This window comes from Scyliorhinus canicula, chromosome 9 (assembly GCF_902713615.1).
Source record: "Scyliorhinus canicula chromosome 9, sScyCan1.1, whole genome shotgun sequence".
In the NCBI taxonomy this organism is placed as follows: domain Eukaryota; kingdom Metazoa; phylum Chordata; class Chondrichthyes; order Carcharhiniformes; family Scyliorhinidae; genus Scyliorhinus; species Scyliorhinus canicula.
The window spans coordinates 86,712,633-86,723,597 of NC_052154.1; positions in this window are offsets into that span (position 1 = coordinate 86,712,633).

Below are 10,965 nucleotides of genomic sequence, written 5' to 3' on the forward strand. Positions count from 1 at the left end.
GGCAGCTTTAAGAGCACTCCATGGTGCCACCACAGAGCAGAGGCAAAGCACAGTGGACCATGCAAAGTGTAGGAAGCAGATTGCGGAGCTGCAATCTCTGCTTTCTGTGCAGAATGGCTTCCAAGATACCTTTGGAACGCAACTAGAGGAAGAGAATGCACCAGATTGGCAGGAGTTAAGCGAGACAGCGCAGCGATATGTTCAGGGAACATGTGCGCTAGAAACGCAGCAGAAAAGGAAAGCGCCCCAGCCCCCCACAGATCAGATAGCACCAGCACCAATGAACCCAGTCACCACCCAACGAAAAACAACCACAGACGGCGCACCCGAGATCACTTACACCACCCCCTTAACCGTGACTCAACTAAGGGACGTGTGTGAGAAAATCACCCCATTCCTCCCCACTTCAGACCCCCACCAATTCTTTGTGAAAGTTAAACAGCAGGCGACCATGTACGGCCTTGATGCGCGAGAGCAGGTTAAGCTCACAGTTTTGAGTTTAGACTCATCAGTAGTAGCAGCCCTCCCCAACCCACAGAACGTTGGAGGAGGCACCCTCGAGGAAATGCATACAGCTATTTTGGATGCGATAGGGTATAACAGAGGAGACCCAGTTGAAGGCCTAAACAGATGTTGGCAGAAAAAGACCGAACACCCCACAGCATTTGCAGGAAGGCTGTGGATTCACTTCACTGCAGTTTTCGGTGAATTAGACCGCGCACATTTGACCCAAGATAACATGGTTAAATGGACCCGCACTATTATCTCCCACATCACAGAGGCAGGACAGAAAGCCTGCTCTAATTACGACCCCTCAGAAGAGGCCCATAATGAAAAATGGGTCTTGAAAAGATTGTCCCGCGCTTGGGAGCAATCTATTCATGGTAAGACAGCATTTAAGAAGCCCGAGGAGGCGCAAACCGAGGTAGACATTCAAGCAGTACGAGCGCACCAAAACCCCGCATGGGTAAATGAGGGATAGAACAGCCCCCCTCAGAAGTCACAGGAATGTTTTAACTGCGGACAGTTAGGACATTTTGCTAGAGAATGCAAGGCACCACAGAAATCTCAGAGAAGTCAACCGACAGGCACTCTGAACATGAATAGAGCAAGCCCATTCACAGTATAGGGACGCAGTCAGGACAGACCAATGTGGACGGAACGGACTGACGGTGTTTGGGCTCCCCCACTTGGGTCTGTGACACCCTCTGGGACAGATCCGGACAACCGGTAGTCACAGCGAAAATTCGGGGACAGCCCATAGAATTACTCTGGGACACAGGAGGGTCCCGCACGACCATAAATTCCTCCACCATGTTCCAAAAGGACACGTGGCCCACTACAGCCACAATCACACTCAGCGGCTTTACAGGCCACTCACAGCAGGGACACATTACAGCCCCTGTACCCATCCAGCTAGGGAATATCTCCACCAGACACCCCATTGTTCTAGTAGATCTGCCCCACACAGCAGAACACATACTCGGAATTGATTTCATGAATACACACAGCCTGTCGTTCGACCCAGTCAATCAGTGTTTCTGGCGAATGGAAAGGTCTGAAAGACCCCCCGCAACGCTCACAGTAGGTGAGTACGAAAACAGGATTAGCGCAGTAGGAGATTATTGCCTTGATCCGACCACGCTCTCCACAGACAGACAGGTTAGGGCAGTTTTAAACAGCAACCAATCAGCATTTGCCAGTCACAGGCACGACTGTGGCAGAATGACTGGATCCGTTCATGTTACAAGACCTGACCCTAAACCCCAGCGACAATACAGATTTCCCCAGGAAGCAGAGGGAGAAATCGCCAAAGTTTTCAAGATAAAGATAGATAGTTTTTTGAAGAATAAAGGAATAAAGGGTTATGGTGTTCAGGCCGGAAAGTGGAGCTGAGTCCACAAAAGATCAGCCATGGTCTCAGTGAATGGCGGAGAGGCTTGAGTGGCCAGATGGCCTACTCCTGCTCTTAGTTCTTATGTTCTTATGCTTGCAATGGACAAACCTCAAGGTCTGGTGCTCTACCCCCTGAACTCATCAAGCATGGGAAACCGGCACTCTTGCAGCATCTGTATGAACATTTCTGCCTCTGCTGGAGGGAAGGGCAGTGCGCCTGGATATGCATGATGTAAAGATTGTGATCCTGTACAAGAACAAGAGTTGGGGTGCTATGCCTGTGGTGATTGTAGATCTGTGTAGATGCAATACAACTGAGCAAGCACTAGAGGGAGCACGGGAGAGCTACAGTAGTCCCCCTTTATAACGCGGGTGTTGGGGTCCAAGACGCCACCCGCGTTGCATCCGAGCCGCAGATATCCACGATGGGGGTTTAAAATTTATTTTAAAATCTATGCATGCGCTTCCCATTGTGAGTCTACGGGGGGCGGGGGGAGAGGTCAGACCCCCGTAGACTCACAATGGGAAGTGCATGCATAGATTTTAAAATAAATTTAAAACCCCCATCGTGGATCTAATTAAAACAAGCGCTGCTGCATTTTTAACAACTTAAAAGTTGGATTGGAGGGAGAGAGCAGCCGGCAGTGTCAATTTCAGCGGCCGGCTGATTGTTTCAGTGAGAGAGCAGCTTCCCTCTCCGGATCAAAGCGAGCCGGCCGCTGAAATTGACACTGCCGGCTGATTGGAGGGAGAGAGCAGCCGGCAGTGTCAATTTCAGCGGCCGGCTCACTTTGATCCGGAGAGGGTAGCTGACAGTTGGGGTCCATAAGCCCCCCTGCCGTATATCGCGAACTGCGGTATTGTGGAGCGCGGTATAACGGGGGACTACTGTATAAATACAGAGGGACAGGAAGTGAGGGCACACTTCACAGAAGGGAGAACTGGTAGCAAGAGACAGGGAGCAAGACATAGGCAGGCAGCACTTGAGGTAGCTGTAAGTTAAGCTCTGAAGACAGAACAAAAACCACAATAAAGCATCTACTCCAACTTTGAGACTACGAGCTTTATTAAGACACAAGGAACAACACATGGTACCCAGGAGTGACTTCAGATGCTTACTACAAGATTACTCAGCTGCAGACACAGAAAGACCAAAATGGCAAGAAGAACTCCTACCGGGCATTTGACTTGGGAAGACCTCGCTTAGTCGATGATGTGGGTTGGAACCCCACCTCAGCTGGACCTAACCGGTAATGTAAGTAATGTCTGGAAAAGATTTAAACAAGTGTTCGATATATATATCATAGCTAATGATTTAGCAGCAGCCTCAGACAAAATGAAAATAGCACTGCTCATCGCAGGACATGAAGCTAGAGAAGTATATAATGGCTTTAAATACTCGAAAGCTGAACACAGCAACAACTTACAAATAATACTAAAAAAATTTGAAGAGTACTGTATGGAATTTGAACAGCACTGTATGCTCAGAGGCCAAACTGCACAGGGACTGAGTGATGCAAAACTCAAACAATCACTATTAGAACAGAAAGGGTTCAGTCTAGAAATCGCGAGTGAAAAGTACAGATCAAAAGGAATAAGTAACTTGAACTTCTCACATAGACAAAACGCTGAAATCCAGTTGAGATCAAAAGGAAGAAGTAACTTACACTTTTCAGGAAGAAAAACGCTGAAATCTGCTGTAAAATGGCGCCGGAGCACATTTTACAGTCTCGGGGCCATAAAGGACGAAAATCTGCGCATGCGCAGGAAACAGAAGCCGTGCAGGTGCAGTTACAATCACCCATTTTGCGTTCTGTGCATGCGCAAGCTGCGCATGCGCAGTCTCAAAACGTTTTGGTCGCGGATCGTTATGCGCATGTGCAAGCCGCGCATGCGCAGTGGACACAAAACCGCACATTAAAGGAAGGCCGATTTGCGCATGCGCAATCGATTCCTACGCATGATGTCACGAGCGTCATGACGCCTGAGGATCCAGACCACGCCCACTTAAAAGGGAAATGCCCGAAAATTAACAAGAAGATACTTAAAGCTGTAAAACACAATTTTCTTACCTCAAAAGACAGAAAAACGCCTGAACTTACACCAGCAGTTGAAAATAACTCTTACAACACCCTGGAACAAGCAGTCTGCACCACCCAAAGTGAAGAGAACAAAAAAAATCTGAAGCAAAAAAAGATGATTTGTTTTTCGAACAATACTACTCAGACATGGCTGAGTTATTCGGATATGCTGATCACAGCATCAGCAACACGGTCGCAAAGCTCAACACGACTCTACTCGTGGTAGATGAATCCAACACCATGGTGCCAGGGCAGATCGTCGATACATTGGATGACAGCAATACCCAAGACGAAGATGACACCACACAGAAAGCACAGAAAGACTCCACAGAGAGAACGATGACAGGCTCCACAGGGAGAGTGATGAAAGACTCCACAAAGAGAGTGACGCGAGCCTCCACAGACAGCTCGTTGAAAGACTCCAAAATGGAAGCAAGCAAACACTCCCTAGCGAATACCATGCATGAACGTCAACCCACTGTCTCTGAGTAACCGCAAGCAGACTATGAAAGTCTACCAAGCTCACATAATCAAGAAGTAGACAATGTAAATCTACCCACTGCATGCGAAAACAGTAACAAGGTGATCACACTCGACATACAGGAGGTGCAGGATCACAGCGAGACTGACGGTTCTCAGCTTGTCTGTACAGAAGCACAGAGTAGGGCCACCCAAGAGTCCAGAGAGACCACGTCAATAGAAACCATGAAGATTTTGACTCCAGAAGAGTCAAAGTAAGAACTTGACTCCAGAAGATGAGCACCAAGAAAGCAAAGGAGATGAATTAAATCCCCCACAAATTACTCCAGAAGAGGAGCACCAAGGAAGAGGAAGCAAATCCACCACAAATGACTGATGTCACCAGCATCAATGCAACATCAGATCATTCTCACCATTCTCTAGACAAAACGCTCGATGCAACAGACACCACAAAGGACACTCGCACCAATAACTGTGACAATGACTCAAATAATCCACACGGGACACTCATTGAGCAGAACAAGAAAAACAACAACCACAAGAAGCAGAGCAGAAACAAGAAAAACAACAACAGCAAGAACAAAAGCAACATGAAGCGCGATAAGAACAACAAAAATCGCAAGAAGCACTGCAGAAACAAGAACAACAGCAACAACAAAAACTACAAGAAGAACAACAAAAACACCAAGAAGCATAACAAAGACAACAACAAGCACGACAAGAACCAAGACAGAAACGACAAAAACACCAAGAACGACAACGAAAACATCAAAGACAGAAACAACAATAATGAAACTATGACTTGTACAAAATGGTACAACTCTGCACATGAAGGACAATGCCACAGCACACTGCAATACAATGACAAGACTACAAACATGCCATGGGATGACAACGAATCTCACAAACTCACATCTGCTCCAGAACAAGCAAGCACACCAGCTTTCAAGGCTGATGACTTACTAAATCGATACCACAAGCACAGAAAAAAGTCCACGTCAGTCAACATCAGTGGTTCGACCATGCAAATACCTCGGGATAATGTATTGGTTACTTAAAATAACACCGACAACATTCACAACGGAGTTGCAATATCAATATCACCACGTCAACAACGGAAAAGAAAAAATTCAATGAACAAATTTCTCAAGTTTGGACTCATAAATGTTTTTATTAAGATTGGACTCATAAATATAAATTGGCTTTGTAAAATATGCAATAGCACCATCACTTGTATAGATACACATATCGTAAGTATTCTAACTGTTTTGTACAATTTTCTTTAACGATGTACAGAAAATATGTAAAGAAAAAAGGGGGGATTTGGTGATTGTAGATATGTGTAGATGCAATACAACTGAGCAAGCACTAGAGGGAGCATGGGAGAGCTGCAGGCCCAGCCTGATGAAAGGCAAATCGCGTTGCTGCTGTGGACAGTGGCAGGTCCACAAGCGCTCAAATTATATAACTCATTTGACTTTGAATGTGAGGGGGATCGGAAGAACTTTGATGAAGCGCTTTGACAAGTATCTTTGACAAGTATTCCCCCAAGAAGAATGAAACGTTTGAGCCCTATATGATTCGTATGCGTACCAAGAGAACTGGCGAATCATTTGATAGTTTTGGCACAGACCTGAGGTTGAATGCCAGGTCACGTAACTTCGGTGACTTAAAATCCTCATTAAACCGTGACCAAATTGTCTATGGTGTGCTTGATGAAAAGCTTTGCGCGATACTATTGCGGGAGGAAGATTTAGTGCTGAAAAAGACAGTGAAGATTTGCCAGGCGAGCGAGATTGCTGGGCAAAGAATAGGCGCACTCTGCACAAAAAGGTTTGGAGCCAAAATGTACAAAGAAGCCAGCGCCTTTAGTACTGTGATGCACGTCATAAAGAAATGTGGTCCCAATGTCGGTGGCCATTTTAGCTGGCTGACAGGCGCCGCCGCAATCTTGTCCAAAAAATGTGGCACTCGAGATGCCCCACGGCAATGCCCGGCTTGCGGAAAAGCCTGTTCCAGGTGTGGTCATGTGGGGAACTTTGCAAAGTAATGCTTTGCGTGTTCCACCATAGATCATGCATGAGAGGTGCATATGATGAATGAAATCAACACAGAAGAACAAGTTTACATTGATCTCATCACGCCGAGAAATCAAAGGGTGAACAGAAACAAAGATGGAAGCACAAACAGATCAAAGCATGAGGACAATCAGAAGGTTCTGTCAATTTCACGTTCGTATAATGCTCAGTGATACTTTAATACGGTGTGACTTTGACCCTAAAGCGCCAGCGAACCTAATAAATCGGCATGTTTTGCAGAAACTATATGTGAAGCGAGACTTTGCGAATTGGTCAGGAATCATGATAGACTTCGGCACAGGACGTGATAGACTTTTGATGTTTGTGAATCAGTGCTCTCAGTCGCAGCCATAAAGCATACAATATTCTTTCACATTGTAGATTTGGATATGGACTCATTAATTGGTGTAAAATCGTGTGAAACCTTGAATCTAGTCGAGCGGTTAAATCTCCTTGGGGATGGCTGGTCACCTGAACACAGTGAATCACTCCAAGGCATTACGGTGTGCACGGTGTATGAGGATTTAGAAGAAATCCTAGTGGAAGTCAACAAACCAGGCTTAGGGACTGAACTGCCGGCAAGCATTCCACAATGGGCAGCACGGTAGCACAGTGGTTAGCACTGTGGCTTCACAGCTCCAGGGTCCCAGGTTTGATTCCCCGCTGGGTCACTGTCTGTGTGGAGTCTGCACGTTCTCCCCGTGTCTGCGTGCGTTTCCTCCGGGTGCTCCGGTTTCCTCCCACAGTCCAAAGACGTGCGGGTTAGGTGGATTGGCCATGCTAAATTACCCTTAGTGTCCAAAATGGTTAGGAGGGGTTATTGGATTACGGGGATGGGGTGGAAGTGGGGGCTTAAGTGGGTCGGTGCACACTCGATGGGCCAAATGGCCTCCTTCTGCACTGTATGTTCTCTGTTCTATGTTCTAATTCTGGCTAACAGTCTTGAAGAACATACATCATACGAGGATATGATGAACCCTTATTAAAGCATTTGCGAGATGTGAGTGTTAAATAGACAGAGATTGACAAGCCGTAGAGCTTCACTCTGGAGATTACATTCGGTCCTAACGTGTATTTCATGAATGATACACTAAAGTGTATCAGTTGGACTCACAGCCGCTGAAATCGTGCGCAGGTGAACCGCAGATCATTGGCTCCACAGGCTGCACAATCAACTGGAGGGATGGCAAAATTGTAACAGTCCAAAAAACTCGAACGAAACCGAACCAACAGGGGTCGAAGCAATCAAACCACAGTGGGCTAAATAGCTGGCTTGTAAAGCAGACCAAGGCCAGCAACGCGAGTTGAATTTCCGTGCCAGCCTCCCCGAACAGGCACCGGAATGTGGCGACTAGGGGCTTTTCACAGTAACTTCATTTGCAGCCTACTTGTGACAATAAGCGATTTTCATTTCAGTTCAAAAGAACCACATCCAAGGAATCGTTTTTCAACTCCTTCAGGCCCACTCCAGTTCTACAGAGTGAAAGTTTAAGACCAGCAATAGTGGCCAAACAAAAGGCTGATTTTGAACTTGGCGCCCTATTTCGAAAACATGTAATTCCGTGTGCAAAGTTATATTTTTCAAGTGAAAAGATTCACGATTGTGCTGAACCTGAGGCCAAATACCATTTGAGGTTACAGACGATGATGAAGATGATGAACACTATGAGCTGCTTGTACATCTCTACTCCGGCAGCACAAATGAGACTCCAGAGATAAGCCTCCGGTGGTCTGCAAGCAATCATGAGGTGGTCACGGGGGATGCACGGACGGCGCTGGATCTGTGGATAGTGAGAGCTTGGAGATGACGCATGCAGAATTCAAGGCTGCTGAAACAACTGACCATCAGCCTTTGAGAGAACCAGAGGTACAAGAAATGAAATAAAAAATGAAAATCGCTTATTGTCACGAGTAGGCTTCAATGAAGTTACTGTGAAAAGCCCCTAGTCGCCACATTCCGGCGCCTGTCTGGGGACGCTGGTACGGGAATCGAACCGTGCTGCTGGCCTTTTTTAAAAGCCAGCGATTTAGCCCAGTGAGCTAAACCAGCCCCTGGAAATTGTACCGATCTAAGAAAAACTGGCCACGGAGATATGACGTCCAGCCGCAAGTTCTGGAAATGGCTCCAATGACGCACTCCCAAGCAGTTGGCGACACTGAGGACGAGTGGGAGGATATTGATGAAGAGACTGAGTGGGGTGATGTGGAGGTTGAATTATTAGGCGGCTCTGACACTGATCCTGAAGGTGACCTAATGACCATATCATTATGCAGCTTCACTGACCACGAGTTTGATCTGGAAGACCAGGGCTTGGATCAGCTCAACCAGAAGCCATGGTCATCTCCAGTGATGGCGACCAAGCCAATGATGCTCCAGCAAGCCGGGATGAGGTGAGCCTACAAAACATAGTTCCATCCTCCGTGCTGACTCCAGAAACTGGGCTGATCCACCATGCTGATGAAGCCGTAGAAATGGACGTGCTCACACTGACCAAAGATGGGGAGACACCGTGACCTCTTTGGACACCTCACCACATAATGACAACCAGTGCTACGACGATGCCGCGACAAAGAAGAAAACCAAGGGACACTTCACCGTGTCCAGGAAAGAAAAAAGAAAAAAGAAGGAAAGGCTGGCAGAACTACCGCATCCCGTCAGCCGACCAGTATTGAGATCACTTGCAGGGTAACAAGCAACACCATGTCAGAAAGCAAAAGTGAAAGTGACTGCTGACGCATATATGTTGCTCTTGGACAAAGGCCTTTCAACTACACAGGGCGAAGCATAAGACAAGCAAAAAGCCAGCAAGTGAGTCAGACTCTGCAGAAGTAGACACCGAATTGATACAATGGTTTCTGCACAGAATGCAAATGGACACTTTTTTTGTAAAACATGCCATATCTGCATAAAAAGTAATGTGTAAAGTTGCCTGTAAAAATAATTTTATATTGGTTGGTAGCGGAGGCTGCCTGGGGGTGGGCCGGTGGTGGGCGGAGCACGGGCTGGAGGCGGGCCCAAAAAAGGGGATGACTGATCAGCGAGGGGGGGGGGGGGGCAAGGAGCCCCCCCCCCCCCCCCCCCCCCCCCCTCAAACTAGGCTGATCACCTGGAATGTTCGAGGGTTAAATGGGCCGGTTGAGAGGGCACATGTGTTCGCGCATCTTAGGGGACTGAAGGCGGACGTGGTAATGTTGCAGGAGACGCACCTTAGAGTAACTGACCAGATTAGATTGAGGAAAGGCTGGGTCAGTCAGGTCTTTCACTCGGGACTGGATTCAAAAACTAGAGGGGTCGCGATCCTGATCAATAAGCGGGTGGTGTTTGAGGCGGGTAGATTAGTCTCGGATGTGGGAGGTCGGTACATTATAGTCAGTGGGAAACTGGAGGGGGTACAGGTGGTATTAGTAATTGTGTATGCGCCAAATTGGGATGATGTGGAGTTCATAAAGAGGATGCTCGGGAAGGTACCGGACCTAGACTTGCACAAGTTGGTCATGGGAGGGGACTTTAACACAGTTATTGACCCTGGCTTGGACCGGTCAAGCTCAAAAATGAAATGAAAAATGAAATGAAAATCGCTTATTGTCACGAGTAGACTTCAATGAAGTTACTGCGAAAAGCTCCTAGTCGCCACATTCCGGCGCCTGTTCGGGGGAGGCTGTTACGAGAATGGACAGGGTGCCAGCAATGGCAAAGGAACCAAAGGATCTCTGGCTTTGTTTGGGCGGGCAAGACCCCATGGGCAAGGAAGGTAATGCTTGAGTGGAGTCGGGGAGAGGGCGGGCTGGCGCTGCCAAATTTTAATAACTATTACTGGGCGGCGAATATAGCCATGATCAGGAAGTGGGTGGTGGGGGAGGGGTCGGCATGGGAGGGTATGGAGGCTGCTTCATGCAAAGGAACCAGTTTGGGGGCGTTAGTAACTGCGCCTCTGCAGTTCCCGTCGGCATGGTACTCCACCAGCCCCGTGTGGTGGCGGCCCTGAGAGTCTGGGGAAATGGAGGAAACATGTGGGAGCAGAGGGAGCATCGGTCTGGTCCCCAATCTGTAATAATCAGCGGTTTGCCCCAGGAAGTATGGATCAGGGGTTCCGGATATGGCGGAGAGCAGGGATTGAGAGGATGGGGGATATGTTTATAGAGGGGAGCTTTCCGAGTATGAGGGCGCTGGAGGAGAAGTTTGGGTTGGCGAGGGGAAACTAATTCAGGATTCTGCAGGGACGGGACTTCCTACGTAAACAGGTGTCAACCTTCCCGCTCCTACCACTAAGAGGGATACAGGACAGGGTAGTTTCCAGAGGGTGGGGAGGAGAAGGGAACGTCTCGTACATTTACAAGGAACTTATGGGGTCAGAGGAGATGCAGACCGAGCAGCTGAAACGCAAGTGGGAGGAGGAGCTGGGAGGAGAGATAGAGGATGGTCTGTGGGC